The sequence below is a fragment of the Acomys russatus genome, chromosome X (assembly GCF_903995435.1).
Source record: "Acomys russatus chromosome X, mAcoRus1.1, whole genome shotgun sequence".
NCBI lineage: Eukaryota > Metazoa > Chordata > Mammalia > Rodentia > Muridae > Acomys > Acomys russatus.
This window is the reverse complement of record NC_067169.1, coordinates 36,590,404-36,606,185: the sequence shown is the minus strand read 5'-3', so window position 1 is coordinate 36,606,185 and position 15,782 is coordinate 36,590,404. Positions and strand designations below refer to the sequence as shown.

General features: G+C 35.4%; 1 protein-coding gene and 1 pseudogene across 9 annotated transcripts in view; one reads left to right on the top strand and one right to left on the bottom strand.

Moving 5' to 3' along the window:
* The window catches only part of Dmd (dystrophin), a 2,465,896-nt gene that overhangs the window by 2,020,343 nt on the left and 429,771 nt on the right, over nucleotides 1-15,782 (bottom strand). The window lies entirely within an intron of this gene.
* LOC127184571 (developmentally-regulated GTP-binding protein 1-like) lies at nucleotides 10,818-11,906 on the top strand (annotated as a pseudogene).

Sequence of the window (15,782 nt, the reverse complement as noted above, 5' to 3'; positions counted from 1 at the left end):
TTTTTTTTCCCTATTTTTGTTTTTCCCAATTTAGATTTTTTTTCTTCTAAATCAATTTGACCATGGATTGCTAATGCACAGCTTTTAACTTCTCAGGCTCATTGTTTCTTTTCTGGGCACACAAGGATGCTGCTTCAGTTGAACCCAAATACCTTTATATTTTCTTTTATTTTTTATTTTTGTTTTTGTGGCTAATGTGAAGGGTGTGGTTTTCCTAATTTCTTCCTCTGCAAGCTTGTCATTTGTGTATAGGAAGGCTACAGACTTTTTTGAGTTAATTTTGTATCCAGCCAATTTGCTGAAGGTGTTTATCAGCTTTAGGAGTTCTCTGGTGGAGTTTTGAGGGTCACTTATGTACACTATCATATCATCTGCAAAGAGGGATAATTTGACTTCCTCCTTTCCCATTTGGATACCCTTGATCTCCTTTTGTTGTCTTATTGCTCTGGCTAGAACTTCGAGTACTATATTGAAGAGATATGGAGAGAGTGGTCAGCCTTGCCTTGTTCCCAATTTTAGAGGAATTTCCTTGAGTATATCACCATTTACTTTGATTTTGGCTATTGGCTTGCTGTAGATAGCCTTTATTATGTTGAGGAAAGTGCCTTGTATCCCCAATCTCTCTAAAACTTTAAACATGAATGGGTGTTGAATTTTATCAAATGCTTTCTCTGCATCCAAGGAGATGATCATGTGGTTTTTTATTTTCAGTTTGTTTATATGGTGGATTACATTGATGGATTTCCATATATTAAACCATCCCTGCATGCCTGGAATGAAGCCTACTTGGTCATGTTGAATGATATCTTTGATGTGCTCCTGTATTCGTTTTGCAAGTATTTTATTTAGTATTTTTGCATCTATGTTCATAAGAGAAATTGGTCTGAAATTCTCTTTCTTTGTTGAGTCTTTGTGAGGTTCAGGTATCAATGAGACTATGGCCTCATAGAATGAATTTGGTAATTTTCCATCCATTTCTATCTTTTGGAGTAGCTTGAAGAGTGGATAAAGAAACTGTGGTACATATATACTATGGAATACTACTCAGCTATTAAAAACAAGGAATTCCCGAAATTTGTGGATAAATGGATTGAGCTAGAAATGATCATAATGAGTGAGTTAACCCAGAAGCAGAAAGAATCAAATGGTATATACTCACTTATATCTGCATACTAGCCCAAGGGTCATGTCCCACAAAAGCCTTCACTTACCAGGAAACTGGGACAGAGGGGAAGGCATCCTATTGGGACTCTAAATGAGAGAGGCATGGGAGAACAGCAAAATAAAAGGATACAGAGGGTCCTAGAAATCTACAAGTAGAACAATATGATAGGCAGATTTGGGCCCAGGGGTCCCGCTCAAACTAAGGCACCAGCCAAGGACAATACAGGAGGTAAACGTTAAACCCCTTCCCAGATCTAGCCAATGGTCAGAATATTCTCCACAGTTGAGTGGAGAGTGTGATACGACTTTCTCACGTGTTCTGGTGCCTCACATTTGACCATGTCCCCTGGAGGGGGAGACCTGGTGGCACTCAGAGGAAGGACAGCAAGTAGCCAAGAAGAGACTTGATACCCTATGAGAATATATAGGGGGACGTAATCCCCCTCAGGAACAGTCATAGGGGAGGGGAATAATGGGAAAATGGGGGGGGGGGGAATGGGAGGATACAAGGGATGGGATAAACATTGAGATGTAACAAGAATAAATTAATAAAAAAAAATAATGTAATAAAAAAAATCTAATTTCCATCATGCTTTTCAGAAATCTATCTTGGCTCTACTGTGCTTAATAAATTAATATGTAACTTTCTTGGTAAGTATTCTTTCTACTCTTATATCCATACATACTTTCTTGTAAATTTATTATGTGGCCACATTTCTAAAGGACCTAAAAGCACATATTGAGTACCGCTCCTCTTTTCCTCTGTGCTCCACATTTTGGAAAATTATTGAAATTTGTGGTTCAGGTATTTTTCCTCATTAAGTCAAATATCAGTACTAAATTTTCCAGTGAAGAAATTAAACATCTGTTGATTTCATGTCCATTCACAAGGTCCTATTACCAGTCTTTTTAAGATGATAACTCAACCTTCATACATATTTCTTTTTTATTTAATTTTTAAAAGATGGTTTTACTATTTTTATAAGTATAAGTGTTTTGTCGGTATCATGTCGTAAAACTCAGTGTGAGCCCATGGAATAAAACCTACATTCTTTGGAAGAGCATCCAGTGTTCATACACACTGAGCCATCTTTTCAGCCCTGATCCCTTGCACATTTCTTTTAAAAGGCTCTCTCACATAGTAGATATCCTGCGTATTCTTTAAGTACTTGAACGCTTGTAAGTTTGCAAACTTGTGAGCCTTGTTTAAATCTACTGAGAATAGGAACCAGAAATACATGTTTTGTTAAACATCAAGAAATTTTCATGGAAGCTAAAGTTTGAAATCTACTGGTACGAGGTGAAATTACATGCAACTATCAAATTCCTACTCCATCAGCGCAATGTCCGAGTTCCCCAATATATGAAAGTCTATAATATAAATATTTGATTTTTTTATTTCTTTGCTCAAAGTTATGTATTGCCGTTCTCACTCCTTAGTGTGTGTGACTTTCCAATGACAATGAGGATGCTCTTAAACACCTCTGGAAAAATTTCTGTGTCTCTTCTAAGTAGTAGCACAGCTGGATCACTTATGAAAATACATCCCAAAGAACAGAGAAGGCAATAAATTGCATCACTAGATAATTTGCAAAAGTGTGAGCCTTCCCTTTAAATGTTTGGAGATGCAAAGCTACTTGATAATGCCTATTGTGTTTAATTATTTCATTCCCTTCATTGACAGAGCCACTGCTAAGTACAGAGTAAATGGGGGAAAGCTATTTGAAAAGACTGCTTAGAATTAGAGACTTTTTCAAAACAGCACTTAAACACAATAAAATTCTAAAAGTCTAGCATCAAAGGCTAGGATCAACTCATCTAGTCTCAAATGACACACAAAATAGTTGCTGTAAAAGCAGGACTCACTGCATTTTGTAAGAAATTGTCTTATAAAGAAGTGTATACCCAGAAAAAAACCAACCACTGAAAGGAAACCAGATATATACTCTTAAAATTAAAAGAGCAGAGTAGCCAACCTTGAAGTTTGCCTATGAATAAAGAAGGATATATTTCTTTTAAACAAATAAATATACATATTGGAACTAATCTGAAATCTAGTCACCTCACCTTTGGCTTTTCCTCCTTTTGTTTTGAAAGAGAGTATTGATCCTCAAAGCATAGCAAACATGTTTGATTTCATTCTAAGTGCAAATTCATTAAGACTGTGAAATCATATACATTCATTCCAATTAAATGTCACTCAGTGAATAAGATATCAAAAACCACACTTGTAATTGCAGTCAATAAAATTAATTCTATAATCTGGGGCTGCATGCTTATTTGTACTCACCAACTGAGCACTAATAACAAGAAATATACATCTACTTCACAAACAGGAAATAGCAGATGCTAAAGATAATTTGCCTGACTAATGTTTACTAATATGTGACAATATGTAATTTCAAATAGTATATTTCTTGCATTGGGAAATCAAATATACAAGATTTATTATAAGATATCATTCTTCAGATGTATAAAATGAACTTAGACATAAAATTACATCTACTTTCTCACTTAAGCTAGAGGGGAAATAAATTCTAGTACTTTGAAAGCCTAACCCTTCATTATGAACTATGATTTATATTGCAATATCTTTACCAAGTTTAAAATTATTTTTAAGCAACAAGCTATTTCCCTTTAGAAATGAATGCTATGATAAATATAATCAACACTAAAATAATATACAGTAAGAAAAAAGGGGACCTACGCTTCCAAAGTTAACCATTTTTAAGACAATACCCTTTTTGTACATCTCATTCTACTGGGCTCCTATGTTCTTTCTATACCCACTCATATAAGTACTCATACACATGGAGTCACAGTGGCAACTTAAAAGTAGTGTTTCCTTCTAAAGAAATTATTCCAATACAAGTCAAATGAATTCTGTGTTATGAGCCACCAAAGAAATGAAAGCTAAAATTGTTTTAAGATCCCATTTCCACTCCAGCCAGAACACCTACTGTCAAGAAAACAAACAACATATACTCTGGTGAAGAGGTGGGGAGATAAAAATAATTATACACTACTGGTAGAAATATAAACTGACCCCCACTGTTGATCACTTCCCCCAGGCAGGACAGCCTTGCCAGGCCACAGAGGAAGAGCTTACATACAGGTAGTACAGATGAGACTTGATAGGCTGAGGTTATACGTTAGGGGAGGAGTGCTCCCCTTTCTTAGGACTAAAGGAGGGAGTCAGAGGGTATGAGAGAGGGATGGTAGGATAGAGAGGTGATGAGGGAGGAGGCTACAATCTGGATGTAGAGTGAAGAAATTAAAAGTCTCACCACTGTGAACATTGATTGGTTACAGAATATGGACAGTTCAGGCTCCTTACACTCCATTATTAGAAGTTCTTGCTAAGGTCATCTTCATAGGTTCCAGGAAGTATCCAGTGCAATAAGTTTCCATATTGCCCCTAAATGCCCCCCTATTCCCTGTTCTCTCCCTCCATTCCTCCCTCCCCAACCTTATCCCTCCTGTTTCTTGGCCTACCTGCCCTTGTTCCCATGCCTACTTGTCCTCAGTCAACCCACAAACTATGTTCTATTTTCCCTTCCCAGGGAGATCCATGATTCAGCCCTAGAGCCTTTGTTACTTAGCCTTTCTCTTGGGGTCTATGAATTGTAGTGAGACTATCCTTTACTTAACAGCTGGTATCCACTTATAAGTGAGTACATATGTTTGTCTTTCTGAGTCTGGGTTCCCTCACTCCAAATATTTCTTTTCTAGTTCCACCTGTTAGCTTGCAAATTTCATTATGCCATTTTCTTCTAACAGCTGAGGAATACCCAATCATGTAAATATATGACAATTTCTTTAGCAAGTATGAATAAAGCCACTATTAACATTAGGATGGAGCATCTTTTGTGTATATACCCAACAGTGGTTTAAAGTAGATTGACTTCCAATTTTCCAAGGAAGTGCCATATTGATTCGCATAGTAACTTAGAAGTTTGTGCTCACACCAGCAGTGAAGAAGTGTTTGCCTTATTCCCTACCCTCACCAGTATGAGCTGTCACTTGTATTATTGAACTTAGCTATTCTGGAATTTATAAGATGGCATCTCAATGTAGTTTTTATTTGTATTCCCCTGATGACTAAGGATGTTGAACAAATGTTTCTCATCCATTTGTGATTCCTCTATTTAGAATACTCTGTTTATATCTAATCTGTACTTTTTCACTAGATTACTTTGGCTTATTGATGGTTTATTGTGTCTAATTATGTCATGTTTGGTTGGTATCACAGGGAGGCCTGTTATTTTCTGAAAGGAAGTAGATGAGCAGTGAATCTGGGGAAGAAGAGAGGTGTAAGGTCACTGGGAGGAGTGGAGGGAAAAAATGCTGTGATTGGGATGCATTGTATGAGAGAAAATAAAAAGAATATGTGGAGACAAAATACTTTTAATAAACATTTTCTAAGATAGAATATTAAAGTTGTTATATTACTTCATAGCAACATCTGTTAAAATAGGATTAAAGGGCCATCTATGTCAGCAAATCACTATATAGTTAAAAATATTTTTCTTCTTATAACATCTATTCACACCTGATCTGTGAGCTTCTGTAATGCTCTGAAAATTAAGGTTTCAGTAAACATCTAAGGATATAATATACCATAGGCTATATGTCAGCATCATGTACAAACAATTCATGTACAGTGGTTGATAAAAATATGCATAAACATTTAGAGGCTGTTAGATTGACTCAGTTGATTTTATTTTTGAGACCTTTCAATTCTACATTTCTGAGTCACTTAATAGATATTTCTCACCTTTCATTTGGGCATATTTTTACTGCACTCCATGTTGGTGCACACATATTTACCCAGTGAATAACTTTCTATAAAAGAACTCTATCGCAGATTAACACATAGGAAAACTTTCCAATCATTGCAGCCAGACCTCAGGGTGAAAAGTGAGCTCAGGAAAGCAGCGATCTGCAACCGAATACTCAGTGGAATGGACATTCCGTTCTAAGTCCTCTTCAAGAACTTCCAACAATAGCTCAAGCGCAAGCAGACACTTGTCTGAGAAGTTTTCCAAGCTAATCATTCGACTTCAGAATTTGTCCCTTGAGCACATAGCACAGAAGCCTGAGTTCATATCAAATAAAGCAAACAATGTATAAAAAGAAATATTTCTCATAATATCTATCCCTGTACTCCATCTTTCACTTTATACAAGTTTGATATCCTCAAAAATACTTCAGTTTTGTAGGCTCTTAAAGCATTTTCTTTTTTATTTTGGGGTTTCTACATTTAACATGAGAATACAAAAAAAGACAAAGTATGCAGATATTCTTTTTGGTTGCCTAAACAATCTAGACTGAGCAATCTAGGACTTATCACTTACAAAATACAGTAATCACTCAGACCAAAATACGCACCAGAGATTATCCCATTCTGTTCTATTAGTTGTTATATACAAATGATGTGAATAAAGTAATACGAGCCAGTATTCATTGTTAGACATAAAGTTTTTTTTTTAATCTGGATGATACATAGTGATTTGATGGCTAAATAATAGTGAAATAAATGTTACAGTTTTTAGTCATTAATTCATTTGTGTTCTAAGCTGTTAGACCCTAGTGAGGAATGGATAGCAAGCACATGCACTCTCCTGAAGGAGTCTGAGTCAGGCATGTAAAAGTAATTGGAAAGTGAAAACACAGGAAATAATTGCTTTCACTGGAATACATTTATCATAAATTTACAATAAAAACAATTATCAGAAATACCACATTTGGACCTTGGCAGGTCAGGAATGCCATTTAATAATATTTTATAGACAAACATTAAAATAATGAAGAGAAATATATGATGGAAGAAAATTGGTGAGAATGGCCTTGTGACATAATGTATGAAGTATAAAGACTCATATATAAAGCTGGGTCACTTACTTGCATCATCACAAGTAATATTATGTTGAAAAGTGGATTTCATGGTATGGAACAGCAAGCAGATGAATGTTGAGAGGTAGGAACATGTGCCCTTTTGTAGAAGACATTGTATATTAAGGTTTTGGATTTTACCCTACAGATAGATAATGCTCTCAAAAATGGTAAAAGGGAAAGGTACACAATCAAACTTATGTTTTAGATGTATGACTGCCACAGCAATTATAAGGCTAGGATTACTTAAGTTTGAGTTAAAATTAATGTCGTTCAGATGCAAGGCATTTTAAATGGAGATTTTACAAACTACTACCATTTGTGCAAAATAATATCCTGTGACCAAATTGTTTAAAAGAAAATAAATGCCTTTCTTTTCAGAAAAAAGATAAGGCAATTCAAATTTATACACAAATGTTCAATCAAAAATTTTCTCATGATCTATATGTGCTAATTACACTTGGTATCTAAAAGTATATTTATTCTTGCCACTATATAGAATTGAACCGTTTTTTAAAAAAAATAAAATAGTTCTCAATAGCCTGACATTCTCAAATAACTTGATACATATTCTTTTGATGATGAGTTACTCTGTAAAGTAGAAATACTTTTAATTGTTACTTTGGAAGACAAAAGGACATAAGAGGCAGTTTGCTGCTAAACATATGTATGATAGATATTCAATAAATATTAGTTAAATTAATATCAGCTTCTTTGGAAACACTTCACTGGCTTAATAGTGACATGTTTAAAGCCCAGGTTAATCCAGATAATATGCCCAAGGTCCACCAGCTATTTATTTTAACTCTAACTTTTAAATTACCATTTTTTTCATACATGCTTTTAGGCCACGAATAGCCTGAATTTCCATTCTGTTTAGAATAAAGAAAGTCATCATGGTATTTTGTTCAACATACAATTCATGTTCCCAAATAATAGAAATGAATTACATATCTACTGCTATTACTATCAATAAACCGTCTTTTATACCCCAAACTATAGACTTACTAATTTACAGGCCTTCCCTTGATTAGGTCTCATAATGGTACACTAAGTTTCGTAACACAGAGGGCTTGTTAGATGTTTAATGTTGCTGTTTATCTTTTAAAATTTTTAGATTAATTATGTAATCACAGCAAGGCACAAACAAATACTCCAGGATGGCATGTGCAAACTTCATCTGACTTCTTTCAAAGTTGATATCATACATATTTACAGCAGAATATCAAAACTTGAAATTGGTAGGACAAATCAGAGTTTCTTTTACTACATGTACGTATATGAATTTGAATACTTATGTGACTAAGTGTGCAACTATATCTACTCTTGGTACAAAGTCAATATACAAAATCTTTTGGCATGAGAAAAACTAGTAGGGTATCTCTTTTCCAAGCCCTAGAAAAAGTGAACCAGTACTGTATTCTAATACCTGTAACAGAATCATCATAAGGCTCCATAAAACTATTAAGTTTTGAGTTTTTGTTTTAAATCTGTGCATGGTGCCCTTGAGATCCAGTATAATTGTAAATAGTGAGTACCAATGTTTACAACTTTTGGTTGCTGACTAATACTTACTTCGCAATATGGACATGTGAAAGATTGTTTGAAATTGACCCCTTTATTTTATTTTAATTCAATTCCAAGTTCTGATTATTATACCCTTGTAATTTTCATTTTGCAGGAATTTCATTTAGGTAGATAAATGCCTGAGATTGGAGGTGCTATTTCATATCATGGTTTCATGTTGCTTTTGAAAATGATTTGCTCATCATATATTCTCCTTAGCATTATATTAGCCATCCAGAATCACTGCAGCCTTCTTAGCTTTTAGTGACATCATTACTCTTTTTATAATTTATCCATTGTGTCAGCAAGTACAAATTCATAGTTTTAATTTGCATTTTTCATAAGGTAAGTGATATTGAATACCTTTTCATCTACTTATTTACCACCTTTATACCATATACCATCTTCTGTGATATTCCCATTTGGTCATTTTCTCATTTTTAATTAGGTTATTTATGTTTTTAGGTTTTGGTCTTGAGTAATATTTCCATATTCTAGTACTAGTCTCCTTGAGAGTTCACAACAGTTTTTAAAAAGGAACAAAATACATTGGGTTAAAAATTGTAAGAAATAAAATTAAAAGAAAAAACAAACTTTAAGTTCTAGTGTAAAAAAAAAAAAGACTGGAAACCAAAGAAATGCTGAAAATCCCACCAAAAAACAGTGGATAGAAAACAAACTTTATTATTTCTTTGCATATGTTAAGCTTCAACATTAAAATAAAATATTCATAAAGCAGTCTAATCTTTTTAGTCATTATTATAAAATCTTAGTATATGCAAGTTGATATAATTATGCCCTTGGTTACAGTGTTAAGCATTAGTTACCTTCCTCAAAATATTTACTGAGACATCACATATATGCCTGGTTTGGAGAAAATAATGATAAGAATAGTGGATGTGTCTAGGTTGGTAGAATGTACTATATAATGAATACCAGATATTACTGACCCTTCTTCATATAAAAGTCTAAGAAAAGTGCTAAGTGTTATAGACGGATGTTATACAGTAGATAAATTTCATCTGCTACCAAATTCTGATGTTTACCTAGAGGTAATCTTTTGAGTGGATAATTCTATTGTCCAGTTGAAAAGGAGAAGAAAAGAGTTTCTAGATGCGTAGAACATTATCTGAAAAGCCTGGTGCAGAAAGAAATAAGGTACATTCAAGCACCTAGCAAGGAAGCCAGTAAGGAGACTGAAGGGAAATGAAATAAGAAAGTAGGGAAGTACCATGAGCATTTGATATGTATGTGTACAGGTACGTGTATGCTTATTTATGTGTTTGATCTTTTTCTTTCATAGCATCCAATAAAAGCTATGGATGTAATTGTGTGGTCATATAATCAAATTTATATATGAATAAATTAAAATAATCAATTAGAGAACATGGGGAAGGTGGAAGGAGGGCTAGAGAGAGATAAAAAGATGGCTGAGTAGAAAGCAAAACTGCATTTCTTATGAAAGAAACTATATTGGGCTGTGGTAAAGATCAAAAGATGAGAATTGGGAATGAAAAAATATTAGGTGATAAACCTGACAGTGATGGACAAGGGCTTAGATACTATCTTACAAGAAGATAAAGGAATCAAGGATGAAGCAAATTTGAGGTTTTTGAAAAGTAATGGATGTTAATAACATTCAATGATGAAGTGGATGATAGGCCACGTGAAGCTGCACACGCCTATAATCTCAGCACTAAGGTTGAGGCAAGACAATCACTAGCTTTATGCAAACCTGGGATGTTCAGCAAGACACCTCTCAAACAAAAGCAGAAAACAGCAACAAAAGAACTGGAAAACTGCTCAGGTTTCATACAGTGACATTCTATTTTGAGCTTTCGCACTGGAACCATGTTTGTCATATATGAATGGGAACACCCACAAGGCAGATGGAATTACTGTTTCATAATTCATTTAGAAAAAATAAGATCTAGAGGTAAAAATAAGGCTACTTTGCTGAAGATAGCTGTTACTAACTTGAAGGTGGTTCAATGAGTCATGAAAACAATGACCAAGGAAGAAATTAAGGAATTAGGGTAGGATTGAGTTCTGAAGAACTCTCATCTTTAAAGAAAAGTAGGAAAGATCAGACAGTAAAGACTAAAAAGAAGGCAGCAGTGGCTGAGGCGCAGTTGGAGTGTGAGGGCATCTAGCTAGTGAGAAGTCCAGCACGACCTCCAGCCCTCACCACCATGAGAGAGACCTTAGTGAAGATCTCAGAGATTGAAGCCAAGATGGCTCAGACTCAGAAGAACAGGGCTACGTCACATCACCTTGGGCTGCTTAAGGCCCGACTTGTTAAGTTTCGAAGAGAACTCATTACTCCAAAAAGCAGTGGTGGAGGTGGGACAGGAGAAGGTTTTGATGTGGCCAAGACAGGTGACGCTTGAATTGGGTTTGTGGGTTTTCCATCTGTGAGGAAATCAAGTCTGCTAAGTAAACTGGCAGGAGTGTATTCTGAAGTGGCAGCCTATGAATTTACTACTTTGACCACTGCGCCTGTGTCATCAAATATAAAGGTGCCAAGATCCAGCTCCTGGATCTCCCAAGTATTATTGAAGGTGCCAAGGATGGAAAAGGTAGAGGTTGTCAAGTCATTGCAGATGCCCACACATGTAATTTTAGCTTGATTGTTGTGGATGTCCTAAAATCCGTGGGACATAAGATAATTGAAAATGAGTTGGAAGGCTTTGGAATTCGCTTGAACAGAAGCCACCTCCCAAGATTGGCTTTAAGAAGAAAGACAGGGAGGCATTAATCTTGCCCTCAGAGTGAACTAGATGCTGAAAGAGTGAAGAGCATTCTGGCTGAATACAAAATTCATAACACTGATGTGACTTTGCATGGTGATGCCACAGCTGATGATGTCATTGACATGGTAGAAGGGAACAGTTTATATTCCCTGTATCTATGTATTAAATAAGATTGATCAGATCTCCATTGAGGAATTGGATATTATCTCTAAGGTTCCTCACTGCGTACCCATATCTGCTCATCATCGCTGGAATTTTAATGACCTCTTTGAGACGATCTGGGACTATCTGAAACTAGTGAGAATTTACACCAAATCCAAAGGCCAGTTACCAGATTACACATCTCCAGTGGTACTGCCTTACTCCAGGATCATGGTGGAAGATTTCTGCATGAAGATTCACAAAAATCTTATCAAAGAATTTAAATGTGCTCTGTTCTGGGGTCTCTCTGTGAAACACAATACTCAGAAAGTGGGTAAAGACTATACCTTGAAAGATGAAGACGTCATTCATATTGTGAGGAAGTGAAACCCATTCCCATCTTCTGGCCAGCCATAGCAGTGTTCCTTATGACCAAGTACCCTCCTCAACCCCTTCTGCCTTTGGCAGCCACTGGATTGGGATACAGGAATAGATATGGAGGCTTCCAAACTGGAACATCTCATGTCTTTCTTCTGTTTCCCTCTTTCTTTTTTCTCTTTAAGATAGGGGCTCATATATTTCAGGCAGGTCTTGAACTGTTTGTAGCTGAGGCTTGCCTAGAATTCCTTATTCATCTGGGTCCATCTCCCAAATGCTGGGCTTGCTACTGTCCATCTGTAACACCTCAGCAACATCACCTTTTCTACCTTGGTGTCACTTCCATTGAACTGTATAAAAAACCTGGTGGGCCCCGAAAAATAGACTAAAAAGAAATAATTCCCAAATTGGGAACAAAGCAGGAAAGTACAGTACATAGACTCCCAGGGATAACAGTGTTCTTTAGTGAATTATCAATATTGACCACAGCTGTAAGGTTAGGGAAGATTGAGAAATTTGGTCAGTTGGTTTTTGTGATTTGAAGTTATTTACTTCACTTGAACTCAGCATGTTGGAGTTTGAACAGAAAGCATAAAATGGTAAGGAAAAAAGGAATCTCCACTGAACTAATATATATAAAGCCAGGGGAAAAGAGACATTGTTTTCATTTGTTTATTTTTTACTACAATAAAATGTGTAATTCTATTTTATTGAAAATTATCATGATAAAGCAGTAACATAGTTACTTCAAATGTTACATATTAAAATGGTATAAGTAATAGCACTCTAACACATCACATCTGAGGTACCTTAGACAGATCATTTCTCTCTGTATCTCCATATCTTTATCTATTAAATATGGTATACTATATTTTTCTGGATCATAAAGTTAAAGTGAGAATTAATTGAGATATATGTGTTGTACTTAGAGAATTATGTGGCATTTAGCACAATTTTACAAGTGATGTATATACATCAAAGTTCAGATGATTGTAAAATAGCATTGTGCACATATAAGGTAATTTTATTAGTTTCATGTGGAGGCAAATCAATGCCTTGCTGTTCTCTAATCCTCATCTCCATATGCTCAGTCTTTAAAGAGGACTTACATAGGCTCTTTGTTCAGTCATCACTTTCAGAGTCACTCTATTCCTATGTAATAGTTTATGGCTGAATCCTGCTAGGTTACATAACTCTCCTATTATCGCATGTGAATTATATTTTTATGTCTGCATGTTCTCCGGTGTGCAGTTGTAATTTTCTAAAAGGCATAGAGAAAACAGCAGGTGTCTAACAATGTTTACTTACAAGCAAATAAAAACCTCAATGATAAAAGGTTGCCCAATATCTTAATATTCTAACTCATCCTATTTCCCCAAATGGTAATCAATAAGGCATTATACCTATCCATGACTAAATTTCAGTTACTCAAATGCATTCCATCTCTTTAGTATGATTCTAGCTTTATTTAGACTGAATTGTTAATGTTTTCTAAGTATTTTCACCATTTCTGAAGATATAAGAATGATCAATTCTACTAATGATTCTCAAGAAGAATTTTTAGACATTTTCCCAATAAGCATCTATATTAACTAAAAGAACATTAAATAAAATACAAAGTTACCTTGTCATATCTATGCAATTTTGTATTCTCTAAAGGACGATTTTTCATATTACTTAACAACTCCGACTGAGCAATTGAAATTCAGACTATGATAAGTGTTTTACACTGAAGGCTCATTTCATTATACAGTAGTCGGTTGAAATGGGGTTTCCGAAGACGGTATTTTTAGGAAATGCAGAGTAGAGAAAAAAGATGAATACATCACACAATTTAAATATTTATTGAAGCTTTTCTACTAAGAAAACATTTGGGCAATAGCTCACTGAAATAGCAACATAAAAGAGGAAATTCCGGGTAACTAGATGGCAAAGCCTGTGGAAGCTGGGCACCTGCTGTGCAAGCAAGTGCCTCCTTCACAAAGTCCTTACATTGGAGACTGAAAGGGACAGTCCCCTTGATAGAAATATCACTTTGTTTATGATTGTACCTGTGTGTCCAGATGCTCCTGTGTGTGTATGAGTGTGTGTGTGTGTGTGTGTGTGCACGTGTGTGTGTGTGTGTGTATGTGTGTGTGACTTTGTCTTCCTATTGAACTTATTCAATATGGTCTAACTCATTCATTCCACAACTTACACATTTAAATCCACCAGAATGACTTCATTTCTAGACTTCAGATCCAGATCCATGTCTCCACTATATCAAAACTATTCCTAAACATGATAAACATTTATATACATCATCTTTCCCATCATTATCACTTCCTTTCTAGTGTTTTGCTTGTAAATTTTGTTACTATGTATCCAAATGCCTAATTCCTGAAAAACACTGCATACAATCCAGCTGCTGTTTGCTACTTATTCTACCTATAAGAAAATCGTGAATGCATGTACTTTATTTGTAATGGCAGCATTCTAGTCAAAAGAAGCACCTTCTCTTGCACCTTAAAAGAACTTCATTTTAGTGAACATCTATCCTTAGCATTTATAAATCTCTCTTTAATAAATTGATATCCTTCAGAAAACAGACATACATTTGTATAAATGCTCTATCTAAAACCCACAGAAGAAGGGTCCAGGATAGCCATGGCAACACAGAGAAACCCTGTCTCAAAAACCAGAAAGAAAGAAAGAAAGAAAGAAAGAAAGAAGAAAGAAAGAAAGACAAGTGCTTATAAAGAGAGAAATATCATTTAATGACCTTCAAGGATCTAAATACTTGAGCCGTAGCCCACTGTGGCAACTTGAAGCTTGTTCTCACAAATCCCCTTAATATTCTTACTCTAAAACAGCTGACCTTGATACAGCTCTTCATACCAAGATGCCCTGCCACAAATGTTCTGGTCTGACAAGAATAGTTATGCTCTCATTTTTCCCTTGGAAAATTACTCCCTAACCCCACTTTCTCACACTGACTATTATTTCCATAGGAATACCTCCCAAATGTCTAGAACTAGCACAGTTCTCACTTTTACATGTCCCTATAGCAAAGTGGTTTTAGTCTATAGCTATCAATTGAGATGCAAATAGAGCAGTGTGAACAAATTTCTATGCACATCTAGCCCTAATTTCTAATATCTTTGGGCTTGATTATTTAGAACATTATACACAGAGCATAACACTTAGGCCACATGACTATACCATGCAAAAAATGGCACTCAATAATATGTGATGCATAGACAAATGAATAAACAGGTACTGAAGCACCAACTCTAGGTTATTCATTAAATAATGGTTATCCAAAACCACACCTGTAAATTTTATGAAGCCACATCTTTTGAGATTTTCATCTCTGGGTTGATTTTGAGACAAAAGTCTATTTCCAGGCATTTAAAGTAGAACATTGCTGAGGCTCTAGGCATGAAAAAAGTGAATGCCTTTGATAACACTTGATGCGTGCTGAAACAGCCCATTAATGACGGGTTGTGTACACCTAATCCAGAGGAATCTTCTAGCCCTTAAGCAGCTGTTCACATGGCTTCTGCTCTGCCTTTCAGCCTCTCCTTAATCAGGATTCCCCAGCTGTCTGTGCTTCCCGTAAACTCTTTCAGTTAACTACCTACATGCCAGAATATCCTGTATCTAGGCATGCTCCTTAAAGTCTAATTTAGCTATTTGTTTCTCTTATTTCTCGGGATATGAAAGTTTGAAGGATGTTTCTCACTACAGCTTTTTTTTTTTTTTTTTTCTTTTCCAATTGTTGTAATGAACTTACCTTTGTCCATTTGGTCACTAATTAGTTTATAATACTGCTATCTGAAGTATCAAAACTCACAAGGAATTACTTAATTTTCTTTTGATGAAAATCCCTAGACAACTCTGCAT